Source organism: Ursus arctos, unplaced genomic scaffold (assembly GCF_023065955.2).
Source record: "Ursus arctos isolate Adak ecotype North America unplaced genomic scaffold, UrsArc2.0 scaffold_7, whole genome shotgun sequence".
In the NCBI taxonomy this organism is placed as follows: Eukaryota; Metazoa; Chordata; class Mammalia; order Carnivora; family Ursidae; genus Ursus; species Ursus arctos.
In genome coordinates this window covers 13,621,708-13,637,468 of record NW_026623089.1, presented here as the reverse complement: position 1 = coordinate 13,637,468, position 15,761 = coordinate 13,621,708, and positions in this window count along the sequence as shown.

Below are 15,761 nucleotides of genomic sequence, written 5' to 3'. Positions count from 1 at the left end.
GCCCGCAAGACCTCACGGTCCGCATGTGTGCACCCACCTTCGGCCTTGGCCCTATCTTCCCTTCAGTCCTGTTTCGCAAATATACCACCCTTATTATTTCATCACAGGTATGCCTCCAAGTCCCCGTGGGAATAAGGCAGGAAGTTAGAAAAGTAAGAGGGGGTCCCAGGAAGAGCGACAATGAGAACGGATACACGCACATTTGGAAAAAGGGAAGCCCGTTTCCAACGCTGGTGTGTTTCCTTGCGGATTTTTTTCCTGAAGAGCAGGAATTCTTCAAACGAGCAGAAATTCTTGGCCAAATGACTTGGGAGTTCCAGGTGAAAGGCAGGGCTCTCTCGGGAAGCCTTCTGAACAGGAATTTCAGAATTACCGACTGTTCACTCCCTGCTTTTTGTAGACGGACATTGAGAACACTGCTGGGCACGCTGATCCCCAGCGAGGTTGGCATTCAGGGGTCTCCACCCTTCCTGACCCTCCAGTCTTCAGCCCAGCACTCCTTCCTTAAAGAGTACCCAGACTCTCACACCCTGGGTCGGCCGTACCAGACAAATTCATGTTAAGGCTTTAATGCCCTCTCTCTAGCCTTCCCAGTCAGAAGAGTCACAGAACCCCAAAGGCAGGGCCACCCACCTAACTTACAGGACCCAGTACACAATGAAAATGCAGGAGCCCCCGTTTGAGTTATTAAGGATTTCACAATGGCAGCATCAGAGCATTAAAACAAGCACAGGGCCCAGGCAACTATAGGGGTCCCGTGCCCAAGATGGCCCTGACTGCCCAAAGGAACTTTATACCAAGGACACCCCCAGAGGCATAGTTTAGAAAAATCATTTTTACATATAACCGCAAAGCCCTATTTTTAAAGAGAAAACACTAAAAATTGGCAGTTATTTTTAAAAATTTTTAAAAACTTCAGACACACCATTGTTGCCCAAGTGCCGTTGATTCAGCTCTGCTATTTGCACTCCTTTGGTAAAAAAGCCGGAGAGACTGTCTTAACTTTCACCCTGTTTCCCTCCAAGGCTCTATACCCTGAAATCACTTTGCATATCAAGAGAGAAGCTTGGAGCGAGTAACTAGACCATCAGTGCCATAGCAAAGCCACAGCCAGAAAGGGTCAGATCCCCATGTACCTAAGGGGTTCTCAAAGGATGGACGAGATCTAGCAACGCCAAGAGGAAGGGTTCCAGAAAGGGAGCAAAGGAGCAGAGAAGAGAAGCAAAGGGCATGACTGGTCAGTGGCAAGAAGAGGGCCATAGGACAGCAGGGAGAGCTCACCCAGCACCACTGAACTACTTTAGAAAATCAGTAAGAACCTGACAGCTTGTAAAGTTTTAGAATCTGATTTTAAAACTGAGATTTCATGCTCATGCAGGGTAAAAATAAATGTGACGAATGGGCACCTGTCTATAAAGGACACACGACTTGTTTCCCTCTGTAAGCAAGCAATAGCATGAGTACAGCATCCATGAAAGAGTTTTTTTGCCCTTGAACTGGCTATTACTGAATCTTTAGCCAACTCTCCAGATCTCATGGGTGCTTCTTAGCTCTAACAGAGCTTTTTGGTTTTGTGCTAAGGCTCCTGTCCGTGCTGGGTCTTAGTCTTGCCCTTTGTATAACGCACAGCACCTTACAGGACAGAAGGAGACCCATGCTCACCGTCACTAATGAGCTCGGGGCTCAAGACAAGTGTTTGGACAAAGTAGGACTCCTCTCTATACCTGAGACGATGCATAGCGAAGAAAACCTCAAAAACGCCCTTCTATCCAGACATCTGCCTCCTCTGATAACCATCGGGCTTAAGTATAACAGGACACCCAGAGCAGAACGTGGAGAGCTTCAAGGTCTGGCTTTAGGAGTCTCTGCCAAGGTACACGCTGTCTCACCCACGCTACAAGGTAACTGGTTTAACACAGACTACAAACGCACCATCCAAAGTCAAAGAGATGGGAATGCATGTATATTCCTCCCAACTGAGACTGCTTCTCTTACCCCCTGCCTCTTACTCTATTTATTTATTTATTTATTTATTTATTTATTTATTTATTTATACACACACACACACACACATAGAGATACTTATATATATATATTTATATCTATGTTTATATCTATCTTTATGTATCTACACCTGCATAAACATACATGTATCTTATGTATATCACTATATGTGTATGTACCTATAGTGTGCATATATGTGTGTATACAAAAGACACATATAAAGAGAATAAGAAAGGCAGGGGGAGAGAATGTGTGTGTATACCCTCCCCCCTCCACACACACACACGTATGTAGTACAATTCAATTCCACTCAATTTCATTAAATTCAATCCACATTTAGAGTCTCTGCCATGTGCTGGCCCCACACGAGGCACTAGACACAGATTACAGAGAGTGTCAGCAGCCCCCACGAGCTCGCCATCTAGAGGGAGACACACTGAACCCAAACACCAGCATGGCAGCCACTTACAAGGAGAGGCAGCGTGGCTTGGTGGTTTAGATCGAGGGTGGTTACGACGTGTGCTTGAATCGCGCTGGCTGGGCTCGGGTCCCACTCCAGCACTTTCAAGCTGTGTGACCTTCAACTTGCAGCTTGAGCCACGGCCTCCTCATCAGTGCAATGAGCATCTGCAGCAGCACCTTCTCCACGGGGCGGTGAGGACTGAATGCTGTAACCGGTGAAAGCACGGATGCCGGCACATAGAAGGCATGCAGTAAAAGGGAGCTTTTATTATTACAATTATTCTTCTTATTGAGAAGACTGTGAGGCGGTGTGGGGGGAGGGTGCAAAAGAAAGAAAGGTCAGTCTAACTTGGGGGTGTCAGGAGAAGCTTTGGGGAGGAGGTGGTATAAGGAACAGGTGTTTGTCAGGAGAACAATAGAGAGGGGAGGCATTCCAAGGATAAAAAAAGAGCTTGTTCAAAGGCCCTGAGGCATGCAACATCCTGGCAGGTCCTGAGAACTACCAGCAGATCAGCACAGCAGATTTAAGAGTTCAAGGTCACAGAGAAGCCAGAATCAGATCTGAAAGGGCCACCGGAAAGCCTCAAACAAGGGAATGATGAAACCAGATTCGCTTTCAGAAGGGTTTAGGTAATATCCAACTGAACATAATTTCGCCACTGTGAGGACCAGTTATCACAAGCACCACCAGAATATATTAAGGCCACAAGACAGAAGACTTACTGGCATGTCTATGTTCTTTCCTCTATTCATAAGTCTTCAAAAGTTTTTGTTGCTTTGTTTCAGTTGTAGTAAATGCTGGCTTACTTTTCCATGCTGGTTTCATCGCTGCGAGAATGTTTTTCTTTATCACTAACATCTTACCGAATGATTTTTAAATATTCATCCTCCTAACCACAAGGAGGGTCTTCAGTGGCCACTTCTTAGCATTTGTTAAGAGCCAGACACTAACTCGTCTGCCCTCAAAGTCTGCAGACAGCCATCACGGGTGGCAGGTCGGGTCTGGGAGATGGAGGCAGATGTGGGAGGCAGAGCGACGAGGGGGGATCTGTACTGGAACTAGAAGCAAAATCACACCCTAGGATAAAAGCAAGATGAGTGAACCAGGAAGGTCACTGCAGGAGAAGAAAATGAACATGTGCCAAGCACCAGAGGGATGGACGAGAAAGCAAAGTGGACCTGTAAAGGGCATTCGATGACCAAGGAGGTCCCTGGAGGGTAAAACTGGAGACGGGCAACTGAACTGTCTGGATGTGTCTAGATTCATTTGCTCACATATCATTCATGAGGTTGGCCTATGAGTCGATTCTATTAATTCTCTTTGTTCACGTCTGTCCTGGGTCTGGAGAGAATAGCGTGCCGCTCCAGAGCCACGTGGTCTCCAACCAGGAAGGACTCAGGGCCACAGGGAGAGGATTCACTGCGAGCGGGCCCCTGATACGGACCAGGAATTGGCCTCAGCGGGCCTACAGAGGCTGTCTCCTTGAATCTTCCTTCCATGCTGTTGGGAAAATCAGCAGATGGGAACAGTCTCCTTTCTGGCCCCAATTTTCATTGCTCCGTACCTGAGATAACAGAGGCAGCAGGCGGGACAGAGAGCTGAAAACTGCCAGTTTCAGGTGCCTATCACTGTAGGCTCCCTCCTCCTCCCCAGAACTGACCTCTTTGGGTCTGGTCTTCAGATTTTCATAAAATGAACACAGCTTTTTTCTGATTCACTTTTTTCCCCTTGGATTTAACAAGCAGGGCCCCCAAATGCTCATGCATTAATCCTGCCATTCCCTGTCAGCCAGACCACTAACACGCGCGGTGCATGTGTGTTTGCGTGTGCTCCGGTGTGGGGATGCCCAATTCAGGACGAACGGGGAGTGCTGTCACCCCCACAGGACCCGCCAGTGTGTCAAAGCCGAATTCTGCACTCAAATGTCCTCTCAGTGCCACGGGAGTGCCTCTTGGTGCTGTGGCTGTCGCAGCCTGGGGCTCCCGAGCACTTAACAACTTAAGTTGTTTAAAAAAAAAAAAAAGGTAAAAAAAGCAAAATAAAAATGAAATAATCGTATCAACCTCTCATGTGGCACTCCAGCTTAGCGTGTATTTTGTGGTCAACTCAGAAGCTCAAAGAGCACTGCAGGAACAACTAAAGAAAGGGTGAAAAATAACAGGATCTCTATCAATTGCTCTTTGTTTCCCAGACAAAAATTTCTCTCTTGAAAAATCAAATCAGCAAGAACTCATTTGTTGAACATCTACTATGTGACAGGTACTCGACATCCAGTCGCACATGACAGGATTTCTGTTTCACTATTGTCTCCCCTTTAAAACATTCAAAGCATTGATCAGGATGTTTTAGCTGTTTTCTCTTCAGGCAGTTTTCTTATGGTGACTGTCTTTCGAAGCTTCATACTGACGGTTACACAGAGCTTTCTGGGTCTTTTTTGGTCTGTTTTGTTTTCTGCCTACTATTGTTCTTTTTACCTAAAACTTTCCTTTTCTCTTCCTACTTTCTGATTTTAGGGAGGGAAAAAAAAAATCTAGCATCTGGGGTCTGAGACCACTTGAAATGTCTGGGCCGGGGATTGCTAATGACCTCCCAGAGATAACCCAAACTGCTGATTTAGCAAAGCCCATTCTTGACCTTGACACAAGACAAGACAGGCAGAGGGAGAGGACTTGCCAGGCAGCAGTGAAAGAAGACGGATCATGGAAGCGCTCAGATCTCCCCAGGCCCCCTCCCCCATTCAGCAAACACCTGGCTGAGTTGGAAAACATGACCGGTCCAACCTTCCTATTGGCACCAATTGAAGCTGTCAGCTCTCGGCTTGTCACCAGTTGCACTGGGAGGCCCCGGGCAGCCACAAGAGCCCTAATTAGGCAGAAATGACACTTCTACAGCTGACCTGCCAGGACCTTTGGCAAACCATTTAACATCATTAGTTAACATTTTTAAAAAGTGTGAATGTAAATGAACAGCCAGTGGCTTTCAATGGAGTTTGTCGGTGGCATCCCCCCCTCCGCCCCCGCCCCCCAGCTCACTCTTTCTCTTTTTACATGAATAGTCCGCTTGTTTCCTCCCGAATTGGAGGGAGGCGCTGGGGAAGAAGGAAGAAGAGGACCAGTCCTCTGTGGGGAGAGACATGTTAAAGCATAAACAAGCTCGGAGGACCATCTCTTCCTGTCTCAGGATAGGCCTGGACACACACACAAGCCCCCAGAGCCAGGGGAGCAGGGCAGGGGGGGGACAGGAGTGCACCCAGCCAGGCCCCGCTCCAGGAGCTGTGCTTGTGAGTGTAGATGTTGGCTGTCGCCCATTCCAGGCTTCGAGTAGGTGGGAAACAATTTCACTTCCCGACTCAAGGGTGCTTCTGAAATACTCTTTCTCTCGTACCTCTTACCGCTCGTTAGCACTCTGGACAAGCAGATGTTCGGCAGTGAGGTAGCAAATATCTTGTGTGTGCTTCAGGCTAACCGTACCAGCTAGAAATGAACCTCGTCCCTCTCCAAAGGAATGAAATCTGGGGGGTATAACGACTTCCGACGCCAGTTTGGTACTTACACAAATTCATTCCTTTCCTACCTGAAGCTGGTATTTCCCACCTGGAATCACACTTCATTTTGCTCTTTGCTGCACACCCACAGAGTCCGTACATGCCAACACTCTCCATCTGTAGGAAGGGGGAAAAGAGTGTCACTGTGAAAATGTCACTTTGTCTGTCTGCTCCTGCACTGCTCTCAAAGCGTGTGTTCATGCTGGGTGGCAGCTAGAAGAGACGGCACAGGGTAGAAGGGAGGCAAAGGTAAAGGGGTAAAGGCCGGTAGCAGAGGGGCCAGGTTCCTGGAGGGCCTTTGCACTTACCACCCACTGGCTGTGTTGGCCCTGGGCAAGGTGCTTTGCCCTGAGTCTCAGATGTGTTCATCTGTACAACAGAGATCATGCCTACTACTCCCGGTGAGAAAAAGAATAGATGGACATATCATGAGAACCCGAAGGCCCCATGTAAAGGTAAGGATTTCCAGACCTTTTAGAGCTGCCAACATGGAGGCGCGACGCCATGTTCTCAGCTTAGTGAAACTCTGTCCTCTTGCTTCTCAAGGCAGGCTGGATAAAGCCACACCACCAGTGTGTACCACCAGTACATCCCAGGTCCCTCCCTGTCCCCTCTGCCCCACCTCCACTCCAGCTTATTCTCCAAAGGGCTGTAAGGACCACAAAGACAAGCGCATGGGTCCCAGACAAACTCCTAATACCCATGGTCCCATCAGCTCTTTAGCCTCTCTGCTGGATCCTAAGCAGTGCAAGAGGGGAAGCCCATTTGTCTATCTCTGGATTTCCAGAAGGCGCGAGGACGCCGTAGATGCCCCGTGAAGGTTCACTGCGTCAAAACGCAGTGCAACTTCCAGACCTGTGCGGAGGGTGGTCGGAACCTGTGCTGTCCGAAGGCAGCCCAGATCCCGAACTGGGAGAGCTTGACTTGTCCCTGAATTTAAAAAGGAGTCAAATCAAGCCGGTGGTGGCGTGGGGTGGCCAACGCCTGCTAGGTAGCCGTAAGAGAGAGAAGCAAAAGAAAACAATCTTAGTTTGGGGCAGAAAGAGGGAGAAAATACTGGAAAACGTCCTTAATAACAGTAAATGGGAAAGGGAGAGAAGAGGTCCTCGTGATGGAGTATTTAGTGCTTTTAAGCTAAATACCTCAGCATATTAAGCAAATAGAGAAAAGCCAGCTAGAAGATGTCAGCAAATTGAGCCGAACAGCGCTCAGAAAGCTCAGAAAGCCGATAGGAGGTGTCTGGGTTTGACCCCTTTTCCCATCACATGCCTGGTCCGCGCCCGCGTGTTTAGTGTTGCTTCTCCTCTCCAGCTGCGGGGCTTATTGAAAAGCTCTTGCTCCCTGCCTGGTTTTGGCACATTTTCTGCAGGTGCCTCCTACTGTGGCCACAATGGGCTGCGAGGGAGGTTTAGACCTGTCAACAGCTCCGGGGGCGGGGGCGGCGGTGGAGGGAGCGCAGCCATTGTCTTAAAGGGCCCGTGACATTGTGCGCGCCGCGGAGCCTGCCGCACCGGCACCTGCTAATGAGATGAATCTTTTCTCCCGCTCGCTCTTTCTCTCTTTAATGATTTAACTTGATCGCTTTGGCTCCTTTCTGGACAGCGAATTGCTCCGTTGATAATATAAAGTAATTGCCTGTAAAACATTGCTCCGCAACAACCACTCCCTTCCCTGGCTGAAAATGTCACAGCAATTGAAAAGCTCTTAGCCCAGTTCAAGAACGAGGTTGCTCGGGAGAAGGGTCTTTGCATATGTCTCCGAGGGCAGCAAGTTCTTGGTGTGTCTCGTTGATTTTTAAGACAGAGACATCTCCCTCCTGTAGCACAGTGGGAGTTTGGGTGCGACTGTGGACAACTAACCAGAGGAAAAACTCCCCTCAGCGCTAGAATTCGAGAGAGTTCGTTCAGGGAAAGGCATGCCTTTCTTCCTCACCATACCGTTCTTTTCTCAGAAGCCCCGAATTGATGGCTACATGGGTCAAGTGGGATTTAGGAGAGCGTCTTCGTTCTCATCATATAAAAATATCTTTGTCTAGGAGGGAGCGGGGGCCTTGGTTTTGCAAAGTGGAATCCATGCTCTAATTGTTTCAGATTTGCTGATTTTGTTCAGACCTGTCACTTGGCGGCAGCAGTGACACACTGTGGGAACGGGGACCACACACTTGCGTTTCATAAATACTTTATTAGTCACTGCCACGCCAACGTGGGGAGTAATTCACCTGGAGAAAAATCACTTTGTCGTAGGCATGAACCCGCCAGCAAGATAAACAGTGGTTAGTGACGGTTTCATTTTCCACTGACAGGTGAAAGCCTAAGTCTGTATCTGAATAAGAGAGAGAAACTTTTTTTTCAGTTTAATTGGTGAGAAGCACCGCTTGCTAAATGAGAGGCTGCCGCGTTACTAATTCGGGAACAAAGCCTCAGGTGAATCACCTTCCAACCGGATGAGCCATGAATATTTTTTGTCGCTGATGAAGTAAGGGCAGTAGACATGCTTATTACGGCACTTTATAAAAAGGCCAAAACAGCTGCCTGATTACTTGACAAACTAGAGAGAATGCAGCTACCAAAAGGCCATTTAAAATTCTAAATCTGAAGAAAGCCACAGAACTTTTTACAGCTAACCCTCTGAGAGGCCCCAGTACAAGTCCCACAATTGTGAACACGTGCGGCACTTTTTTCTCAGAATTTAGGGATTTTGGACTTCAGATTTTTAAATCTTGTAATATCGTCAGAATATGCCTGATATTCAGTCACAGCAATTATACATATTATACCAAAATAACTACACACCATGAAAGGTATTTTTCCTTTCCCATAATGAAGAGAATTTTAAAAAATCTTTAATTTAAACCCATTAAATAAATTGATTCCTGAAGAGAAGAACTATGTTGACAGCTTTTCGCCAGCAACTAGAGGTTTTTCTATTCGCTTGTGTGTGTGTGTGTGTGTGTGTGTGTGTGTAAAATGAGGGCATGGAACGAAATGACCCAGAAGTTCTGCCTGGCCTATGATTTTCTTATCTATAAAGACGATTCCTATCATGGAAACAAGCAGTAAACATGACCACACAGTTATTTCTAACAGCTCTGTCTACCAGACAGGTGCTCAAGACAGAGTAAGAAATGGGTTACGTCCCTGCCGCCACAGCCACAGCGAGGAGAGCCTGGACTGCTCGGGAGAGGATCCCAAACCCCCTTCCCAAAGATGGCCCAGGAAGCAGGAATGTGGGGAAGGGGGCCCCCTCGGCGGGGGGCAGGGGAGGGTGGCGGCCTGCTGCTGGCGCTCAGGCTCCTGTCCTCCGCATGAACTCCCAGAGCCAGACGGGGTGGATGGTGTGAACACCGCGTCACCACATTTCTGGAGGGGGGAAACAGAACGTGTGAAGAGGACAAAAACAAGTCGAACAAGCACACAGTCAGTGGAACGAACGAACGTCAAAGCTGACAGCAGCCCCAGGACTGGTTTCACTTTTGCGTCCTCTTTTTCATGTATCTGCACACGATGTAAGAGGTCTGAATAATTCCAAAGTTCAAAGACAACAAAATGGGGATTCACGTCTCATTGCCCACGTGGATCCTTGCAGCGCATCGGAAACCACCTGACTGCACAAGGTAGAAATGAACCTTGGGTTACGTGCGTTTGAACTTCGCACCAAATAGGGTTTGTCAAGATGTTGGGCATGTTTAAAAAGAAAAGAATGTATTTTAAAATGCTGCATCATTCCTGCGTCTGGGTGAAATGTTCACACCAGCGATGAGAGTTATACCCCAGGGTATAACTGTTATATGTGTTATATATATGTGACTGTTCTGTAGGGTAAAAGCTAACATTCTTCATAATCAGATCTGTACGTTTACTTATGTTGTGAGAGCCACAGACATTTCAGCCTGAGCCCCTTTATTTATTTAGTGTTTGCATTTGCTACTGCCAGGTATCCCCTGAAAGCCAACACACAGAAATGTTAAGATCCTTTATACTCAAATAAAAAGTTCACATCAAGCAGACTGAATAGTACCTATTGAAATGTTTGTATTCCAGATACAAGGTGCACTTACTTTCCAGTTAGAAAATGGAACACGGAACCACTGGCTAAGGGAAGAAAGCGATTTTGCTATGTCCTCCCTTGGTGAAACGTAGGGCTCATTCTAAATCAACACCGTACCTGCAGGGTTCGTGAGGATGTCAGACAACACGGAACTATGTAAGCACAGACTTCAAACCCCCCCCCTTCCCCCGAGGAGTTCGGTTCTACTTTGTTTCTTACAATTTCCTTAGAATTACATGCTGCCAAGTTTCCTTTTCTCCCAAAAGTCAGTAAGCACTAAGTAGCCAAAGAAACGTTACCAAACTGTTTCTCTCCAGTTTGTGCGATCAGGATCACAGCCCCTTTCCTCTGATCCAAGCCTTCCAGAGTTCAGCTTATTTTAAAACATCCAATTGAGACAGGTGCACTTGAGTAACCGACACAAGTATGACCGACCCAAAGGACTAGCTGTAGACACCAGCCATTAAGAACCTGACATTTTTACCTACGTATCTTGTGAAAAAAATAGATGCGATAGGCTGGCACGAGGTATATATCCTGGAGTCTAAATTTGGAGAGCGAGGGGTGTTGCTCATAAACACAGTAAGCCCAGGGGCTGATCCTCACGCGGCCGCTGAGCCTGCACCCCAGAAGGTACAGGGGCATGTGCGTGACATTGACCCACCAGCGAGGGTCAAATGCTGTGCCAAGTAACACTGCATTTGTTTCTTAGCATTAGGGCTTGGAAAGAGTGTGAAGAGTTCAAGGCATGCCCCTAGTAAGTTAGAGTCAAACCCAGACAACACACACAAGGGAAGGTAAAAATGGTTATTTTTAGTAAAAAACAAAACAACAACAACAGAAACAACACATGGTGATTCCTTCAGTTCTCACAGAACAAATAATACTTGGATATAAAGTCTATTGCAAATACAAATGAAAAGATCTTTAAATCTTCAATGCCTCATTTTGATTGCATTTCCTGCTTTTGCAGATTTAGGATTGTCTCAAGAAAAGACAACTATTTTCCAACAATAGATTTATAAGAAATGTACAAAAATTATTTACTGAACAGATGTTTTTCTTGCAACAGTTCTTGACGAATTCAAAATGCCTGGACTTTCAGGAAAGTAATAAATAATGAGACATAGGACGACAAACATTCTAAAGCTTATAAACTGATACCCACACGCCTCAGTTATTTCAAATATCATACTTTAAAATAAGAGTTGTTTTTGTTCTTACTCTACAAAACAGTCTTTGATTCTTGCTCTATAAAATACAGTCTTTGAAACTGTATTCTCAAAATCAGCACATAAGCCTTACTTTCCCTTTGCACACTGTCAGCTTGGCTCTTGAGGAAAAAGAAGGCATTTAATGATTAGACAGCCAAAGTTTAGGTCAGATCCACAAGTTAATAAAAATTCCAACAAGTGTTGGCATGGAGTAATTTTACGGCCAAAAGAAATTTCTTACTAGTTCTCTCAAACAGGAACTCTACTTTTAATCCTGTAGAAGTAGAAAAATTCTTTAGAACGCACAGATACTTCACATTAACTGAGACACTCTTTGCTATGAAATTCTCTGTCTCGTGAGTTCGTTACCCGGTCTTCTCTACTTTCAAATTCCCATCAAGGTTCTAAGGCTAGAGTGCAAATATTTGGCCATGAACTTTGGGAACGAGGGTTACCTAGAACGGCTCAGGGATATTTTAAATCACCTGTTGTTCATAAATCAACTCAAATTTTTACAACAGTCTAACAGTAGCTGTTGGGCAAAGACAGCTCCTTCTGGGAGTTTGGCCAGTTCCGACCCACAAGGGCGGTGGCAGAGAATGGATCCTTGGTGACCCACGTTGCTTCCTTTGGCTGTATCTCTATGCACACCAAAGAAGAAGAGACCAGGGCAGGCACCCAGATACTTCTTTTCCAACCTCACTTTGCCTCAATTTTTTATTTCAAGTGAAAGTGCCCTTACACAAAATCATCCTAATACCCATCACTCCTTATTCCTGTCTGAGCAGGACTGTGTGAGATTTTCTCGTACTTTCCTTTTCCTCCCTACCTCCAAACTGTAGCATTTAAAGATGGTTATGCTGACTGCAGCCCAAACAGAAGACAGTCATCATTAAAAACATATTAAAATTATTTCCTTTCATCCTATCTCTCTCCTTAAATATTAATGGAAACATTATTTTTTTGAGAAACTAATTCTGATCATTACTGCTTTTATTTCTATAATATCCACCTAAGGTTTTGAATGCACAATCACAAAATATAAGTGGTATTTAATTAAAAACAGGATCTACTGTCCCTTGTTAACATACAATTCCATGTACTTTTTAATTACACAGATATTTAATCCAACACATTAGATTGGCATTAGAGATTCATTCACAAATGTCACCTTAAATAATTCTGGAAGTATATAGGGCTCCAATGATAATTATATATGATTGTCATATATAAAAGTTATACAATTAAATCAAATCAATAAAGTTTGCCTAAAATGATTTTGCTAAAAATTCCTGGGAATTTACTCCCCAAAATTATACCCCCAAAAGAAATAATTCTCATCTGCATCTATGACTAAATTTTTTTTTTAATTCAAGAAGCAAAAATTCTCAAACATCTTAAACAGGACCCCAAAAAAAGGGCAAATCAAGGAAGAAAAAGAAAACAAGTATGACTCTACATTTTGCCAACAACAAATGTCAAAAGTCAAGTCCTAAATTTTTTACAACTGAATTTTCTAAATTCCCCAAATAATGTTTGACAGTTTAACATTACCATAAGATTCATGACCAGGCCCGCAGAAATCATCAGTTATAAAGGCATACAGTGTTTTGATTTTGCTAATAAGAAATAGATAATTCCTCTTAAGCAGATTAACTTAAAGTACATTTTCAGGGAGGCTAAAATCCCCTTCAATCAAGATCTTAAGTTTAATTACAAAAGTCAATTTATGGGCTCTCATTCAAGTGCAACAACAAAATAGGTGGCCACAGGGGCTAGGAAACTAACCAAACCAACGGCTGCAGCAGTTACAGAGAAAACATTTTCAGCCACAACTTGACAAAACATCTAACTGGTCCTCTTAACTGGGAATTCTCCTCTCTTTCTTCTTTGCTGCCCCCTATGTCGGAAAGACGTTTAACATTTTCTTCATTCGCAATGAATGCAATTACTTTATTTACTTTGCTGCTTTTATATTAAGAAGTACAAACTAGAAAACCTGGCCTCTGTAGGATATTTTATATGTATTCATTTTGCTTTATTAGCCCCATAATTAGGTCACAGAAATACTCTTTAAGTTGTATCTACTTCTACAAAGTTAGAAAAGTATCTATTTAAATATGGCAAAATAGCTTGCTTTAAAGAATTTCTTTTGCCTGATATTTCCTCCTTTCTTTTCACTGTCTAAACTCACTGGATAATTGTCCTACTTCCTGTTTTCATTCTGCATATATAGAAATTGTGTGTCTGTGTCCTGAAAAATACTAATTAAACTGCCAGCAATAGCATCTCCAACAGTATCTTTTGGTCTTCAGTGTCAAAGCCCTCTGAACAAATGACCGGAAGGCTAGATCTAAGACGGCCTTTGACAGGATGCCAGCTTTGAACACTCATATTACGACCACGGCTTCAGCTTTCTGCTTTATTTGGGAAATGAGAGCTATAACACATCAACTCTATAATTTTGAGCAAATGGTAAAGGTTAAAACAAAAGTGATAGATTACTAGGAGGTCTGATTATCTCAAAAGGTCACTAATATTGTTTTAAAAGGAAGGGCGTTCCCCTTATCATTTAATTTAATTCCACCTGAATTCCTGTACAAAGCTAAATAAATGTTTTCAGACCAACACAGCAAAACTCTAAAAATGTTATTTTCCTTCTCCTTAACTTCTTTGGTAATAACGACATCCTTTACTATATGTTGGGATAGTGGGAAGAAGTTTCCATGGATTTTCAAATTTTATCTCATAGCAATCCCATGAAATTGAAAATATTAGGTGATGAGCAAATGGGCTCAGAGAGGTCAAGCAATGTGTACAAGGTCATACAGCTGGGAACTGGAAGAACCAGGGCTTGAAACCAAGTGGTCTGGTTCCAAGCCCAACACTTCTAGGCCTTCTTGGCCATACGCACTATCACGTCATTCCTGGGTGAAGCCTTACCCATTCTCTTTCTGACATGATTCATGAAGAAATCTCTTACAGCAGAGATTCTCAATCTTGGCTGCACATTAATATTACATATTAAAAAAAAATACCTCTGTGTGGGCCCCACCCCTGGAGAGTCCAATTTAATAGGTCTGTGGTAGGGCCCAGGTATCAGCATTTTTTAATACTACAGCAGTGATAGATAACCCTCCTCTTCATGGTGCTTAAATTCTAACAGGGCTTCGATTCTACCAGAACCTAGTAGAATCCCCAAGAGATTCTGATGTTCAGCCCAGACTGAGAACCAGTGATCCAGAGATCAACACAATTTACCCAGGCTCCTTTCTCCGAGCCCTCCACGTGAGCAACTCATTTGGCTTCTTCCAGAAAGGATGGCCAAGACCCTACCAGTTGCTCACATGAGACAGTGGGATCTGACTACAAGACTTCTAGATCTGAGAGGCAGAGCAGCACAATGGTGGGGGAAACGCATAGGGCACTGGAGTCCACTGGGCCTGGGTTCAAATTCCCTCTCCACCATTTGCTAACTGTGTTGCCTCGGGCCAAACGCTTACCTTTTGTGGTTGTTTTGCAGATTCGACAGGATGGTCTAAGGAAAACCCCAGGCAGATAAAAAGTTCTCCATCAATGGTAGTTGCTGCCCTGGTTTTTGTTGTTATTTCTAGCACAGGGGTAATGACTACTGCTGGGAGACATTGGTAATGAAAAAAAAATCAAATTACAAAAAACGTTTTATTATTAGTCAAATCATTCCTACTCTTATTACTTAGCATTTAATTTACAGCTCTTTATATTGTAATTAGCTTGGCAATCCTATTTCTCATTCATGACAACTGGGTGAGGAGGGGTAACATTATCAATCCCATTTTCTAGATGGGGAAAAGGCAACATTCCCATCTATTCTGTCTCCAGTTTCTATGATTCTATGATTAAAGGCACCTGCAATCAAGTTCATTAGTTCCCTATGAAAAATGATATTCAACACAGATGGCAAATGCAGGCGAGAATTAACAAGCACTTGATAGCAACCCCAAAATAACATCTAAACAATCACTTCTGAACATTAAAGTCATGGTAAACAGGTTCCAATTTATATAAGGGTGTTGGAAAGGATTAAGGGAAAATGAACAAATATATTTTTCTTTATCCTCATTCATTTAGGAAATGCCTGACATGGTTTAGAAATCCTTTTTGAAATGCAGACTGAAGAATGATTAATTTCCTCCACGAAGGGTCCTCATTTAGCAGATAGGGCTGGTCTAATACATCCTGATGTTTTATCTTGAATCAGAGCTACAAAACAGTAGAGGTCTAGGATGGGGAGACCTGGCTCCATGGTTCTCAGTCGAGCTCCCTGAAAAGCCTGCACACTGTGGACAAGGGGCTCACCATTCCAAACGTCCACCAAACACACACCCGACACTGGAGAGCAGTTTGCCTATAAACGTATTCTTTGTTGTATGTATGGAGTTTACATGAATGAGATACAATTGCTCCAGACATACTACTGAATTCATACTCACTGCAGATAACCACTATT